This window comes from Engystomops pustulosus, chromosome 1 (assembly GCF_040894005.1).
Source record: "Engystomops pustulosus chromosome 1, aEngPut4.maternal, whole genome shotgun sequence".
In the NCBI taxonomy this organism is placed as follows: domain Eukaryota; kingdom Metazoa; phylum Chordata; class Amphibia; order Anura; family Leptodactylidae; genus Engystomops; species Engystomops pustulosus.
The window spans coordinates 14,949,866-14,967,634 of NC_092411.1; the positions used below are offsets into that span (position 1 = coordinate 14,949,866).

General features: G+C 45.3%; 1 protein-coding gene across 5 annotated transcripts in view; it reads left to right on the plus strand.

Moving 5' to 3' along the window:
* Window positions 1–17,769, plus strand: part of RAB27B (RAB27B, member RAS oncogene family) — a 154,360-nt gene that overhangs the window by 56,126 nt on the left and 80,465 nt on the right. For 4 of the 5 annotated variants that reach the window (XM_072133832.1, XM_072133851.1, XM_072133859.1 and 1 more), the window contains exon 2: window positions 9,521–9,569. The exons of the other annotated variant lie outside the window; for it this stretch is intronic. The gene's annotated coding sequence lies outside the window, so the exon portion shown is untranslated. The remainder of the gene's footprint in view (window positions 1–9,520; window positions 9,570–17,769) is intronic. 5 annotated transcript variants of the gene reach the window in all.

A 17,769-nucleotide genomic window follows, 5' to 3' on the forward strand; every position in this document is an offset into this window, starting at 1 on the left:
CCCCGATTTCCGTCGCGTGCATGCCAGCGCCGATGCGCCACAATCCGATCGCGTGCGCCAAAATCCCGGGGCAATTCAGGTATAATCGGCGCAAATCGGAAATATTCGGGTAACACGTCGGGAAAACGCGAATCGGGCCCTTAGTAAATGACCCCCACTATCTACAGGGAGACTTTATATAGCTGTACTTTTATAGGTTTGTTGTTTGGGTGGTATTACTGTGTATCTGTGAAGCGCTATATTCGTGGATGAATTAGATATTGTATAGTAGCATCTATTCTAGAACTGTAGCTGTACCTAGTGATCACCTTGGCCTCGGAGTGATGATCCCTCCAGTAATGGGAACCTTGGCTTATGACGTGGGCACTGTATTGCGGTATTTTTTTCATAGGTATATAGCAGTTATTTAGGTCACTGTATTGCCTGACTAGTAGATATTGTTGGACTCCCTTGCATAACGTATCGTCCATGGCCGGCCCGCTGTCGTACGTGTACACTATGTAGTAGAATATATTGACTTTCCCGCGGGAAATGATAAGAAGCCTCGGCGAGCTGCGCAGCTGTCACCATACAAGCTGTTCAGTAAAAATCAATTTTCACCCAAGCCTAGAAATGAAATTTTCATGAATGAATAACTTTTCACTTCAACACAAATTTTGCAACTTTAAAATTGATGTTTAAAGGGATTTAGATAATTTTAAAGGGGTTGTCTGGCAAAATAGAAAAAAAGTTGTGTCAATGATAGTTTAGTAACAAATTAAACATTTTGACATCTTGGGGCAGATTTACTTACCCGGTCCATTCACGATTCAGCGGCGCGTTCTCTGCGCTGGATTCAGGTCCGGCCGGGATTTATTAAGGTAGTTCCTCCGACGTCCACCAGGTGGCGCTGCTGCGTTGAAAAGCATTGGAACGCGCTCAAATTCACCAGCCTATTCCTAGTGAAGGTAAGTGCAAGCGCCGCAACACTTTTCTTTTTTTAAATGCGGCGGTTTTTCCGAATCCGTCGGGTTTTTGTTCGGCCACGTCCCCCGATTTCCGTCGCTTGCATGCCAGCGCCGATGCGCCACAATCCGATCGCGTGCACCAAAATCCCAGGGCAATTCAGGGGAAATCGGCGCAAATTGGAAATATTCGGGTAACAAGTCGGGAAAACGCGAATCGGGCCCTTCGTAAATGACCCCCTTGTATCAGTTTTTCTGTCTCTATGTTGAGGAAATGCTCCTATTTCCTGTCTGTCTTCAGGGACTGTCTCATGTCAGCACTCACACTGCCCCAGAGATTAATAGTATAGGCAATTGGTTTTAATGTGTCTCAGTTGAGATTAGGGCCCTAGGTATCAAAGGCAGCAACATAACACAGTAATTATGAGTGTATATAATTAGTAATTAAGGTTTGGATTGTCTCGCTCAACAGTAATCTTCTTCATTACAGTCAATAGAGATCTGTCTATATAGAGATATGGAGACATCACACAGGAAACAGGAGAACCTTTGATATGTTGCAGCCTATGACATCATTGGTGCCGATTACGAATCCTGTAAGAGTCACATTATAAAAGTTTCCTGTAATATTGACAGGCGTCTTGAGAGCAGTGTGAGTGATGACAGGAGACTGTCCCCAGGTACAAATGAGAGGAGGAGGATTTCCTGCTTTTTCAGAAATAAGGTCCCCATCTACATAGAAGAGGCTGAAAAACTCATGTATAGATGTTATTTTAATTGCACATTTTTTTTAATTACATGCAGTAGTAAATTATAATTTGCAAACATTAGACAACCCCTTTAAGAATATAAATCAAATAACAGTGCCGAGTAAGGGGTTTGTCTAGACTTTTTATTTTAGTATAGATGATCAGTATCAGATTGTTGAGGGTCTGACACCCAGAGATCCCACAGCATAGCAAAAAGCAGACAGCGCCATACACGGTGTAGTGGCTATTTATAGGTATTGCACATTACCTTGCATTCAAGGGAAAACCATATATAATTGCTCTCCCTTTCAGTTAGTCACTGCGTATGTTCTGGTGCCTGGTCCCTGGGTCATAAGTGGCCAGTAGACATGAGTGGACCTGACGTTCCCATTCGGGTTCGGACGTATTGCTAGATTAGCTGCCAACCAGCCAATCCGGCAAATTTGCGCCCCTGAGAAATAGCCATGGTCAGGGCCTTGACTAGTTGTTAATTTGCCAGATTGGCTGTTCAGCTGCTAATCCGGCAATACATCAAGGTCAAATGGCCGAACCCCATCGGGAAAATCGGGTCTACTCATGTCTAGTGGCCAGTAAGTGGCCACAACAGTGAATCTGTGGCGACACCACTGCTTGGCACAGCGCAATTGCCTCACATTATATATGACCCCAGTACTGCCTAGGACCACCAAGACCCCAGTATGAAAGTATATTCAATTGAACTAGAACCACCAGAGCACATGTGTTGGATCTGGAGGATTAGTAACTAAATATTTATAGATAGATATGAGATAGATAGATAGATAGATAGATATGAGATAGATAGATAGATAGATATGAGATAGATAGATAGATATGAGATAGATAGATAGATATGAGATAGATAGATAGATAGATAGATAGATATGAGATAGATATGATATAGATATGAGATAGATAGATAGATATGAGATAGATAGATATGATATAGATATGAGATAGATAGATATGAGATAGATAGATATGAGATAGATAGATAGATATGAGATAGATAGATAGATATAAGATAGATAGATATGAGATAGATATGAGATAGATGCATTTTGAACAATTATATTTCTAATGCTAAATAATGATTTTGGAAATTCCATAATTTTTTACTGTTTTGTCAACAATATACAGATGCAATTCTCAGCTTCCGTATTCTGGGGAGCAGCGCTCTGGTGATGGGGTCAGCGGAGCAGCGCTAAGGGGATTCGGTAGAGGGAATGTATGTGCTAATGATAAGGGGAGGGAGGAGGGGGGTACGTGCAGTTTGGGTTCTCTGATTAATTCCTATATTATCTGTCCTGCCTTTCTCTAATATACAGGTAAGGATGTTCCCTCACATAATTACAGTTTTGTGTTCTTTCTTGGAATCCCTTACGTTTTGGAGAAACTTTGATTTCTTCTTGTATAATACATGTAAGCTTCATAGTCACATATTTACACTTTTCTTTTATGGAAATTCTGTATAAATCTGCATTGCTGATATATTCACACTGTGGGAGTCACCCGAATGTGTGAGCAGCGCTGCAGAGAAACACAAGTATTCAGCACCTTCCAACAAACTCTGCATAAATCTCTAGAGATGAGGAGTATCACTATTCCAGACCATGACTTGCCTTCTGCAGTGTGTAGCAGGTTTCCCCTCTCCAGGATCTTTCTGTAATTCCCACGGGTCTCTCAGAGCCGGTGGCTGGAGCCCGGCTGCTATCATGTCTCCCATTCACTGCACACAGATTGTAGAGGAGGATCTGCACATGACTCCCTACATCAGGGGTCAGGAACCTTTTTGGCTGAGAGTCTTGCACGCCACATATTTAAAAATGTCATTCCGTGAGAGTCATACAATATGCACATGTCCACAGTAGATAGGTAGCCACAGCACATCTACCCAGTATGTAGGTAGCCGCAGCACATCTACCCAGTATGTAGGTAGCCGCAGCACATCTACCCAGTATGTAGGTAGCCACAGCACATCTACCCAGTATGTAGGTAGCCGCAGCACATCTACCCAGTATGTAGGTAGCCACAGCACATCTACCCAGTATGTAGGTAGCCACAGCACATCTACCCAGTATGTAGGTAGCCGCAGCGCATCTACCCAGTATGTAGGTATAGAAAATAATAGAAAAGACAAATAGCGCTCATAGGGTAATATTGTTTGATTATGGATGTTTGATAGGTAAGGTAATTTGCTCACCTGATCGAGTTGTGCTCAAAACAGGGCACAACTCCAGTGTAGGTATGTAGTGGAAGAGGTCTGTGGCAGCCTGTGCTTCAAAGTGGTCTCCAAACTCGGGCGACTAGACCGGTTGGAGTTAGGCAGTAGAATCGAGGGTGGGATGGAAGCGGTGGGCGCACAACAAGACTCGATGTAGGTAATCTCCAAGACAAATTTATTTAGGATGAAGGAAATGGGTCACAGGTCATCACAACGCGTTTCGGGGAACGCAAGTCCCCTTTTTCAAGAAGCCTCCGGACGCTCTCCATTAACCCCCGGAGACCGAGAATTGTTCACTTGAAAAAGGGGACTTGCGTTCCCCGAAACGCGTTGTGATGACCTGTGACCCATTTCCTTCATCCTAAATAAATTTGTCTTGGAGATTACCTACATCGAGTCTTGTTGTGCGCCCACCGCTTCCATCCCACCCTCGATTCTACCAGTATGTAGGTAGCCACAGCGCATCTACCCAGTATGTAGGTAGCCACAGCGCATCTACCCAGTATGTAGGTAGCCACAGCGCATCTACCCAGTATGTAGGTAGCCACAGCGCATCTACCCAGTATGTAGGTAGCCACAGCGCATCTACCCAGTATGTAGGTAGCCACAGCGCATCTACCCAGTATGTAGGTAGCCACAGCGCATCTACCCAGTATGTAGGTAGCCACAGCGCATCTACCCAGTATGTAGGTAGCCACAGCGCATCTACCCAGTATGTAGGTAGCCACAGCGCATCTACCCAGTATGTAGGTAGCCACAGCGCATCTACCCAGTATGTAGGTAGCCACAGCGCATCTACCCAGTATGTAGGTAGCCACAGCGCATCTACCCAGTATGTAGGTAGCCACAGCGCATCTACCCAGTATGTAGGTAGCCACAGCGCATCTACCCAGTATGTAGGTAGCCACAGCGCATCTACCCTGTATGTAGGTAGCCACAGCGCATCTACCCAGTATGTAGGTAGCCACAGCGCATCTACCCAGTATGTAGGTAGCCACAGCGCATCTACCCAGTATGTAGGTAGCCACAGCGCATCTACCCAGTATGTAGGTAGCCACAGCGCATCTACCCAGTATGTAGGTAGCCACAGCGCATCTACCCAGTATGTAGGTAGCCACAGCGCATCTACCCAGTATGTAGGTAGCCACAGCGCATCTATCCAGTATGTAGGTAGCCACAGCGCATCTATCCAGTATGTAGGTAGCCACAGCATATGCCTCCCCCCCAGTATATAGGTAGTCAGAGCTCATGACCCCAGCAGATAGATAGCCACAGCACATGCCCCCCAGCAGATAGATAGCCACAGCACATGCCCCCCAGCAGATAGATAGCCACAGCACATGCCCCCCAGCAGATAGATAGCCACAGCACATGCCCCCCAGCAGATAGATAGCCACAGCACATGCCCCCCAGCAGATAGATAGCCACAGCACATGCCCCCCAGCAATTAGATAGCCACAGCACATGCCCCCCAGCAGATAGATAGCCACAGCACATGCCCCCCAGCAGATAGATAGCCACAGCACATGCCCCCCAGCAGATAGATAGCCACAGCACATGCCCCCCAGCAGATAGATAGCCACAGCACATGCCCCCCAGCAGATAGGAAGGTAGCCACATCACAAGCCCCCAGGTATTATAGGTAGGTAGATAGGCACTTCACCTATCTACACCTTCACCAGTGGTCAGCCGTACTATATTTATTAAAGAACCTATGGCTCACAAGCCAGATACAGCCATCAAACTAGCCACATCTGGCTTGCGAGCCATAAGTTCCCGACCCCTCTTCTATATGAAGCTTCAGAAGGATCATATAAAACAAACTGCAGAAAGAATAATCTGCACTGATTGGAATAAAACACTTGGGATTAGATAGAAGTTTACTATTATGTCCTGAAATCTGTGTATTTGCCCAATGTCTCTCCTCTTTGGACCATAAAGGGCATGATGGAGCCGTAATGACATGTACTCATGTGCATAAAGCACTTGGGTCGAGATAGCAACTTACTATTATCTCCAGCAGCCTCTGTATGTGCCCATGTATATCAGACTCATCAGCAGGATCATACTAGAGAATTCCTTACCTGTATTAATGTGAATAAAGCACTTGGGGCTTAATGGAAACTTACTATTAGCTTCAGCAGCCTCTGTCTGTGCCCATGTCTCTCCTTTCTAATTCGGAAGCATCCGCAGGATCATATAGGACATTACTATGTAATCAGTACTGATGGGAATAAATCGCATGGGGTAAGATAGAAGCTTGCTTTTTATCCCCAGAAGCCTGTGCATCTGCCTGTTGTTTCTCTTCTCTGCCTCAGATGCATCAGCAGGATCATAAATGAGATTTTAAATCAGTACTCACCTGTACTGATGGGAATTAAGCACATGGGGTGAGATAGAAAGCTACTAATAGCTCCAGCAGAACTCTGCACTGCCCATGTCCCTCCTCTCTGACTATGTGGGGTTACACCCAATTAACACATTGAACAAATAGCACAACATTTTAACATTTTGTAATACAGGTGGTCCCCTACTTAAGGACACCCGACTTACCGACGACCCCTAGTTAAAGACGGACCCCTGTGACCTCTGTTACTATAGTCCCAGACTGCAATGATCAGCTGTAAGGTGTCTGTAATGAAGCTTTATTGATAATCCTTGGTCCAATTACAGCAAAAAACTCCAATTGTCACTGGGGCAAAAAAATTTTTTGTCTGGATCTACAATTATAAAATATACAGTTTCGACTTACATACAAATTCAGCTTAAGAACAAACATATGGAACCTATGTTGTATGTAACCCAGGGACTGCCTGTACTAGAATTTCATAGCTCCCTTGTGTATTACTACAAATGACAATATTTGGATACTGCAGATTTTCTGTAAGATATCTTTGTAGAAATTGTTACATTGTGAATGGACACTATAATTATCATTTCCTTTGGCAACATGTAATTATTATGACATTCCATTAAAATTCTCTGGGAAAGTTGATGCAGATTTTTTGTACTTTTCACACTTCCTCGGTTTCCTCTGGGCACATTAGTCCATGACTATTTTACTCTCCCCATAATTAAAGGGTATGTGCCCTCAGGGAAGACCATGTAGACTGCAGACGGTGCTGTGTATTGTCTCTGGAGAGATGTGTAATCAGACTTGTGTGTATGTGGTTAGTAGCAGCAGGACTGTGACATATGGATTTATATCCCAGGATTGTAGCTTCTACAAGTGCAAAGGAAGAGTGTCCTCACACTGCTGTGCTCTGTGCTATTAGCAGACAGAGTTATGTATTGTCCCTGGAGAGTTGTGTAATCAGGCCTTTGTGTATGCTGTTGGTAACCTCAGGACTGTGATATTTGGATTTATATCCCAGGATTGTAGCTTCTACAAGTGCACAGGAAGAGAGAGTGTCCTCACACTGCTGTGCTCTGTGCTATCAGCAGACAAAGTTATGTATCTTCCCTGGAGAGACATGTAATCATACCTATGTGTATGTTGTTAGTAAAAACTGTAGCAGGATTCAGATTGGATAGTTCAGCATAGCTCCCAACCGTCCCAGTTTGGCCGGGACAGTCCCGTTTTTTTTTTACTTCTGCCCTGCGTCATGGGCAGCTGTCAGATTGTCCTGGAGGGGGTTGTCCCGGCGCTGTGTCCTGCATAGTAAATACTTTCAAAGCCAGAACTAATAGTACAGAATGGCTTCTACAGACATCGGGAGGGAATCCTTTTCAGAGAAGTGTCGGGTTAGCGGAGAGCAGGGACCACGTCATCAGGTTCAGATCTCTATCCATATATGGTCACTGCATCTCCTAGGGTTCCCCAGAGCAGACATCGGGCAGGGAATCCTTTTGAGAGATGTGTGGGGCTAGGTCATCAGTTTCAGATAACCATCTGTCCATATATGGTCTCCTAGGGCTTCCACAGACACAAGCTTTTTATTTAACTAAATTAAATAAATTTATGCCCAGCCTGGGACTTGAACCCCAGACCCTGTTACTTTGTGACACACTGATACATAGAGGGGGATCTTCTCGGAGAAAATTATTGAGATTATTATTATTATTGAGATTATTATTATTGAGATTATTAGTATTGAGATTATTAGTATTTAGATTATCAATACAGGCGGTCCCCTACTTAAGAACACTCGATTTACATACGACCCCTAGTTACAAACAGACCTCTGGATATTGGTAATTTATTGTACTTTAGTCCTAGGCTACAATGATCAGCTGTAACAGTTATCCCAGGCGTCTGTAATGAAGCTTTAGTGTTAATATTGATTCTTCTGACAACCCAACATTTTTAAAATCCAATTGTAGTCCCTGCCAGAACTTTTTTGGTCTCTGTGACAATGATAAAATATACAGTTCCGACTTACATACAAACTCAATTTAAGAACAAACTTACAGACCCCATCTTGTATGTAACCCGGGGACTGCCTGTATTGAGATTATTGAGATTATTATTATTGAGATTATTATTAGTATTGACATTATTATTAGTAGTGAGATGATTGAGATTATTATTGTTGAGATTATTATTATTATTGAAATTATTATTATTGAAATTATTATTATCACTACCGTATTTTTCGGACTATAAAGCGCACAAAAAATCCTTTGATTTCCTTAGAAATCAAAGGTGCGCCTTATAGTCCAGTGAGCCTTATATACGATCCGTACTTACAGACAACAGCTGCCTTATACTGTGCACAGGTCTGCCACCTGCTGGTCATTCATCCTTATAATCAGGTGCGCCTTATAGTCCGGTGCGCCTTATATATGAACCTAGATGTTTTAGCAGGCATATATTGATGGTGCGCCTTTATAGTCCGGTGCGCCTTATAGTCCGAAAAACACTGTATTGAGATCATTATTATTATTAAAATTATAATAATAATGATAGTCTCCATGATGATAATAAAAATAATAATAATATTAATAGTTGTCTCAATAATTACAATAGTAATCTCTGAGATGTATCTCTATATAGCAGTGCATGGAGCCTGTGTCACTGTGTAACAGTAAAAGACTTAGCCACATAAAATCCTTCCATCAATGACCACTGGGCCAATAGTCTAGTGCAGTGGTGGCGAACCTATGGCACGGGTGCCAGAGGTGGCAGTCGGAGCCCTTTCTGTGGGCATCCAGCACAGAATGTACTAGATATGACTCAAGGCTTCCTCCCGCAGTCCAAGACAGCCCAGGGTGCGCCACGCTCAGTGCCAGGACTACAGGAGGAGCGAGAGGGTGTGGACAGACATGGATTATCGTTGGAGCTCCTGCTCTGGGTCCCCTGATTCTTCCTCTTCAGGTCACCCTGGAGGGAAGCTACAAACCAAACGTCTCCTGCTTTCTATTGTATTGGTGTCCTCAGGACACAAATCCCAAGCTGAGCAAAAATTTTTTTTGATTATTATGGTGATTATTATTACAATGAAGATGATTATTAGTAATCAATTACTATTATGTGACTTCCATAGGGCAATGTAGCTGCCGCTATATGTGACCTCCTCTGTGATAATGTATACATCTGGTGCTGCCTCCGCACAGCTCATGGTGTGACATTTTTACATCCGCAGGTTTCCGGAGGGTCTGTTCTGTCCTTTGCTACGAGGTGAATTCTTACAGGTAAGTCGAGTGTTAAAAACGCAATTGCTCCTGAGTTTTTTTTATGAACCTAAATGCAGTGAAGAAAAAGAGAATTCGGCAAAAAGCAAATTGGTTAATTTTGGAACCGGAGCGTCTGGTCAGAGTAGAATTTCCAATCTGTCTTCATTAACCCCTTCAGGCCTCGAGCGATTTTGGTCTCGAGTGCACAGCTCCATTTCCCAAATCTGCCCTGTGTCACTATTAGTGGTTATAGCTGTGGAACGCTTTATCATCTCCAGGGGATTTTGGGATTGTTTTTCTCATGACATATTGGGGCACATTTACTTACCCGTCCGGAGGAGTTCACAGAAAGTGCATTGTCCATGTATAATGCAGATATGCCGCGAGTCACTAAGATGGTGCGCCAGATATTCTGCTTGTGTCGCTTCCCCGCTCAGGTCCGCAGGAGTTCACCTTCTACTTCCTGGTGCATGTAAGTGCATTGTCTTGCGACACAAATTGAAAGTTAAATCCCGCACTCAGTCCGAATCAGTCGGATCGTCCGATGGCACGTCCCCTAAATTGTGTCATGTGCGACACAATCCCAGCGCAGACACCTGATAAATACCTATCAAAGCCGTGTAATCCCCAAAAAAGGTGCAAAGTCTGACAAAAGTGCAATCCGTGAGCCTTCGTAAATGAGCCCCAATGTACTTCAAATTTAGTTTAAAAATGTTGATGGTATTTTTTGTGTTTAGTTATGAAAAAAACGGAAATTTGGCAAAAATTCTAAATTCTCCACCTTTTCAGGTAGATAGTTATAGCACCCAAATTACTCCATAACTTACATTTCCCAAATGTCTGCTTTATGTTGCCTTGTTTTTTTTTTTAAGAGTCCACTTACCGTATATACTCGAGTATAAGCCGACCCAAGTATAAGCCAAGGCCTGTAATTTTACCACAAAAACCTGGTAAAACCTATATTTTTTTTACTCAAGTATAAGCTGAGTTTGGGTTTTCAGCACTTTTTTTGTGCTGAAAAACTAGGCTTATACTTGAGCATGTATAGTATTTTTCTAGAATGTTATGAGGCTTAGAATTTGGGTGAGATTTTTCAGATTTTTTGAAAAATCAACACAACTTGTCTTTAGAGGGACCTGCTCAACTTTTTATTAAATTTGAGAGGCCTAAATCATAAATTCTTCATTATGGAAACTATAGCCTTCAGTGTATGAAAAAACACTTTCAAGAAGTTTGTTAACCCTTCAGGTATTTTATAGGGGTTAAAACAAAATGGAGGTGCAGTATAGAAATTGTAAAAAAAATTTTTCTGGACAATACAGTCATTAAACATTTACAATGAATTAAATGACACAAAGCTCCACAAAGTTTAATTTATGCATTGTACAGACTGTAATTTTTTAATTTTTTTTCATGTGGATATAGGGGGGGGGGGGGGGGGGTGCGCTGGGGGGTTATTTTTTGCCGGATGAGACGCACTTTTCAAGTACATAATTTTGGGGCATCTATGGCTAATTGATGAGATTTTATTACCTTATATACTCGAGTATAAGCCTAGTTTTTCAGCACAAAAAATGTGCTGAAAAACCCAAACTCGGCTTATACTCGAGTCAAAAAAAGAAATATATCTAAACTCACCTCTCCGGCGACCCCTGTATATCTTTTGTGCGATCTGTCCAGCAGGGTCTGGCAGGCTATATACACTGGGGCAGGGTCTGGCAGGCTATATACACTGGGGCAGGGTCTGGCAGGCTATATACAATGGGGCAGGGTCTGGCTGGCTATATACACTGGGGCAGGGGCTGGCTGGCTATATACACTGGGGCAGGGGTCTGGCAGGCTATATACACTGGGGCAGGGTCTGGCAGGCTATATACACTGGGGCAGGGTCTGGCAGGCTATATACACTGGGGCAGGGGCTGGCCGGCTACATACACTGGGGCAGGGTCTGGCAGGCTATATACACTGGGGCAGGGTCTGGCAGGCTATATACACTGGGGCAGGGTCTGGCAGGCTATATACACTGGGGCAGGGTCTGGCAGGCTATATACACTGGGGCAGGGTCTGGCAGGCTATATACACTGGGGCAGGGTCTGGCAGGCTATATACACTGGGGCAGGGTCTCGCAGGCTATATACACTGGGGCAGTGTTTGGCAGGCTATATACACTGGGGCAGGGGCTGGCAGGCTATATACACTGGGGCAGGGTCTGGCAGGCTATATACACTGGGGCAGGGTCTGGCAGGCTATATACACTGGGGCAGGGGCTGGCCGGCTATATACACTGGGGCAGGGTCTGGCAGGCTATATACACTGGGGCAGGGTCTGGCAGGCTATATACACTGGGGCAGGGTCTGGCAGGCTATATACACTGGGGCAGGGTCTGGCAGGCTATATACACTGGGGCAGGGTCTGGCAGGCTATATACACTGGGGCAGGGTCTGGCAGGCTATATACACTGGGGCAGGGTCTGGCAGGCTATATACACTGGGGCAGGGTCTCGCAGGCTATATACACTGGGGCAGTGTTTGGCAGGCTATATACACTGGGGCAGGGGCTGGCAGGCTATATACACTGGGGCAGGGGCTGGCAGCTGTATACACTGGGGCAGGGGCTGGCAGGCTATATACACTGGGGCAGGGGCTGGCAGGCTATATACACTGGGGCAGGGGCTGGCAGGCTATATACACTGGGGCAGGGTCTGGCAGGCTATATACACTGGGGCAGGGGCTGGCTGGCTATATACACTGGGGCAGGGGCTGGCAGGCTATATACACTGGGGCAGGGGCTGGCTGGCTATATACACTGGGGCAGGGGCTGGCTGGCTATATACACTGGGGCAGGGGCTGGCTGGCTATATACACTGGGGCAGGGGCTGGCTGGCTATATACACTGGGGCAGGGGCTGGCTGGCTATATACACTGGGGCAGGGGCTGGCTGGCTATATACACTGGGGCAGGGGTCTGGCAGGCTATATACACTGGGGCAGGGGCTGGCTGGCTATATACACTGGGGCAGGGTCTGGCAGGCTATATACACTGGGGCAGGGGCTGGCTGGCTATATACACTGGGGCAGGGGCTGGCAGGCTATATACACTGGGGCAGGGGCTGGCTGGCTATATACACTGGGGCAGGGGCTGGCTGGCTATATACACTGGGGCAGGGGCTGGCTGGCTATATACACTGGGGCAGGGGCTGGCTGGCTATATACACTAGGGCAGGGGCTGGCTGGCTATATACACTGGGGCAGGGGCTGGCTGGCTATATACACTGGGGCAGGGGCTGGCTGGCTATATACACTAGGGCAGGGGCTGGCTGGCTATATACACTGGGGCAGGGGCTGGCTGGCTATATACACTGGGGAGGCTGTGACCAATGCATTTCCCACCCTCGGGTTATACTCGAGTCAATAGGTTTTCCCAGTATTTTGTGGTAAAATTAGGGGCCTCGGCTTATAATTGGGTCGGCTTATACTCGAGTATATACGGTAACTCTTATCTTGGTGGAGGAAATGAAAATCATCAATTTTTGGTAAGATTTTTTTTTTACTAGAAAAACACAATTCTGGATATACCTCATTTATATGGCTTTTTATTTTTTTTTCCCCCCAATTTTATTGAATAAAAACTAATTCAGAGAAAATCTTGCTGATTTTAGCATCACCATCTTTTCACATGGCATAACTAGTTAAGGGCTTAATTTTTGTGAGAAGAGTTGTTCTTTTGAGCGGTCTTATTTTGGAGCATGTAACATTTTTTTTATCAGTTTTTTTGAGCATTTTTTAAGGGTATTAATAAAAAGTTATCTTTTTCTGAAATTTTGTTTCACGTTTTTTTAAAATTTTAACGCGTTCACCGTGCGGGTCCGACAATGATTCTGATTCCGCCGATACGAAATATATGTGTGTGTGTGTGGGGGGTTCTGTTATTGTGTTTGTTATACTTTTTAAGTGTTTACATGGGAATATATTTAGGTGCTTATGTTTTATTTATTTTCTTAATGTTTTAAACTTATTTTTTTCACTTTTTTTTTTTTTACTTCATACTAACATGGGGTAGATTTATCAAGCTGCCTAAGAGTAAGGCCGCGGTCACACGTACCGCTAAGCGTCCGTTCCTAACGCGACGCTAGCGCACAGGGGGCGGTCCCCGGCCTGAACGCACATGTGTTTCCAGAAAAACGCATGCGATCGGCTTATCAATTAATGTGCGTTTGGGCCGAGGACCTCCCCCTGTGTGCTAGCGTCGTGTTAAGATGGACGCCTAGCGGAACGTGTGACCGCGGCCTAAGAATGTGCTTATTTGCCCATTGCAACCAATTACAGCTCAACTTTTAAATATCCATGAGCAGTGGTAAAATGAAAGCTGAGCTGTAATTGGTTGCCATGGGCAAGTACGCACATTCTTACTCTTAGCCCGCTTAATAAATCTCCCCCATGGACTAGTAAACAGTGGTCACCAGGATTCCCCCTCCCCCGGGTTTTCCTCTATTATGTGAACTTGCAGGTGGTTTTTGCTTTGTGAATCCCCCGTCTGCTTTGACCTATGACCCCCCAGAGCACACAAGCAGCCCACGACCCTAGACCCTAACAGATACCCCCACCAGCACTTACCAAGGTTTCATGACCATTGTATTAGGGCACTGTTAAAGGGATTGTCCTAAATTTTAAGGGTACCACATCACATACATTATTCCACGCTGCTTTGGATGCATGACCACGAGGCTGGTGATTGGCTGTAGCATTCCTGTGTATGATGTCATGTATTTGATGTCATAGCTGCAGAACTAGTGCCAATTTTAACTATATACTGTTTGATGCCGTTTTCCTAAAATTACCCCAACCCCCTTTTTTGTAGGACGGTCCTGTCACCCGGTCTGGTCATTGTATTGCCGGGCGTTCGGCGATGAACTCGCAATGAGTTCAGCGTGGGGCAGGAGCGCGGTGTGTTGGGGGTTAATGTGATTAGTCCTGTGACTGCACAGACGCCCTCAGGTTGGGAAATCTTTTATACATGACAGACCCTGGAGTACTCAGCACATGACACGCCGGGGTCTGACCGCCTCACATGATTCTGTACTATTCACATCAGATCCGCTGTCAGTCCTAATCCGTCACAATGTGGAGTCATCGAAGAGCCGCCGCCACCGGTGCTGTACAGGGTTAACAAATCATGACACCACCAGAGGCCGTCACCTTGACCAACATCAGCCTCGTGAATGTTATTATTAAAGGAGCTGTCTACAAGTTTAACCATATAAATGCATGGAGCCCCTTCTGACCCCTCTCCTGGGAAATCCGTAATAAGAACCATAGCGCTGTCTGAGCGTATCGTATAAAAAGTACCAGCCCTGACCACCAGGGGGCACATGCCTCAAAATTGCCCTATGTATATGGATCAGTGTAACTCTGTGACGTCACATATCTATTGGTTTAGTCAGCTTGTTGCCAGAGGCAGATTTGGAGTTAATGGAAATCTACCATCAAAATCCATCCTAATAAACCAGGGACACTGACCCATACATCCAGGCACTGAGACTGTGGTATCTCCTTATATTTGTTATTCATGGCCTCCTTCCTTCTAAAATCAACTTTAATAATTATGCTAATGTGCCAGAAATACTCTGCGGGTAGTACCAGAGCCCCTCCATGCTGCAGCTTCCCAGACTGTTACACTGTCTCCACCTGCTCCCTCAGCACTTCCATCCTCCATCTGCCTGCTGTAATCTCACACAGTGGGTAAGGGAAGTGCTCCTGCACAGTGTAACAGCCTATAAACTTACAGAACAGAGGAGTTCTGGTAACATCCCCCACAGCCCTTTTGGCTGAATTTTGAAAGTTGATTTTAGAAGGAATGAGACCATGGATAATAAGTATAATAAGATTACCACCGTCATGGTGCCTGGATCTATCAGTAAGAGAATGTGCCTGGTTTATTATGATGGATTTTCCTACTAGATTTTCTTTAAAAGTTTTGGTAAGTAAAGTTATGTCTTGTCCTCGTTGTGATGCAATGGCCTCCTGTTTCTGCACTATTCTAAGGAAGAGGAGAGTTGGAGCATAGGGCTGCACCTCATGGCACCATAGGGTGGACAGGGAGGAAGTGGTTAATCATCCTGCTTCTCTCTGGTTCTGGTTAAATTAGATCCCACCACATTGTGCGTCCTCCTGTTCTCCAGTGCCCCATGTAGTATAGTGAGATGTATTATGGGGAATGCCAATAACGGCCAATTCCCATTCAAGTAAATTTAGCCAAACTGTAATACCAAACACAGCCACTATACAACAGATGGCGCTATTCTTGGTAGATGGTGAAAAGGCTGCAGCAATTATCCAAACTCTGTCTTGTCATTAAACAGATGATTGTTGGGTTCCAGTTTGTTGGATCCCAACCAACCTGATATCTCAAGGATATATCAGTAATAAATAGAGATGAGCGAGCACTAAAATGCTCGGGTACTCGTTATTCGAGACGAACTTTTCCCGATGCTCGAGTGCTCGTTTCGAGTAACGAGCCCCATTGAAGTCAATGGGAGACTCGAGCATTTTTCAAGGGGACCGAGGCTCTGCACAGGGAAGCTTGGCCAAACACCTGGGAACCTCAGAAAAGGATGGAAACACCACGGAAATGGACAGGAAACAGCAGGGGCAGCATGCATGGATGCCTCTGAGGCTGCTTAATCGCACCATTATGCCAAAACTATGGGCAACAGCATGGCCATGACAGAGTGACCGAATGAGGCTAGATAGCATCTAAAACATCCAATAATTGACCCTGACACTATAGGGGACGGCATGCAGAGGCAGCGGCAGCAGCGGAAGGCTAGAGAGTGGCATGGCGACATACCCTAAATGGACTCAGGCTTCAAACCAATGGGTAGCAGAGAGGAACCAAAGAAGGTGAGCAAGAAGCGCTCAAATAATATCGGTACATGATAAAAGTTTGCCAGTATATTTTGTGGATTACACAGCAGGGTGGCGACAAAGTTAACATGGAAGCCATGAAAACAATCCAAAATTCTGCCTGACACAGCTCGTTTGATAAGGGGACGATGTATGGAGGCAGTGAACTAGTAGTAGATTAAAGGTACTGCAGTTAAAACTATGTTAGTTGGTTCTTGGCATGGAGCTGGCGCTCCGCTGCCAGGCGAGCTTTCGCCAATCCAAGCCCCTGTCTCTAGGCTACTCCCCAAACAGCACTTCTAAGAACCTTTCAGATAAGATCAAGTGTAGTAGCGTTCTTATAAGTTTAGGATATGGCGGGTGAGGGGAATGTAAACATCTGCGCAAGAAGCGCTGAAATAATATCCGTAAATGAAAAAAGTTTTCCAGTATATTTTGTGGCTTACACAGCAGGGTGGCGACAAAGTTAACAAGTTTGATGTGGAATGCCCTGCAATAGCTCTTGGGCGGTGTGCCTTTTATCACCTAGGCTCAGCAGTTTGAGCACCGCCTGCTGTCGCTTAGCAACGGCACTGCTGCTGTGCCTAGAGCTACCGACTGATGGCGCCATGCCCACGGATGGTAATTCGGAGGAGGAGGAGGTGGAGGAGGGGTGGGAGGATTTGGAGGTATAGTAGGCCTTTGAGACCTGGACCGAGGTAGGCCCCGCAATCCTCTGCGTCGGCAGTATATGACCAGCCCCAGGGTCAGACTCGGTCCCAGCCTGCACCAAGTTAAGTGTAGTAGCGTTCTTATAAGTTTGGGATATGGCGGGTGAGGGGAATGTAAACAGATGCGCAAGAAGCGCATGATGCGCATGGAGCTGGCGCTCCGCTGCTAGGCGAGCTTTCGCCAATCCAAGCCCCTGTCTCTAGGCTACTCCCCAAACAGCACTTCTAAGAACCTTTTGTATAAGATCAAGTGTAGTAGCGTTCTTATAAGTTTAGGATATGGCGGGTGAGGGGAATGTAAACAGATGCGCAAGAAGCGCATGATGCGCATGGAGCTGGCGCTCCGCTGCTAGGCGAGCTTTCGCCAATCCAAGCCCCTGTCTCTAGGCTACTCCCCAAACAGCACTTCTAAGAACCTTTTGTATAAGATCAAGTGTAGTAGCGTTCTTATAAGTTTAGGATATGGCGGGTGAGGGGAATGTAAACAGATGCGCAAGAAGCGCTGAAATAATATCCGTAAATGGTAAAAGTTTGCCAGTATATTTTGTGGATAACACAGCAGGGTGGCGACAAAGTTAACAACTTTGATGTGGAATCCATGAAAACA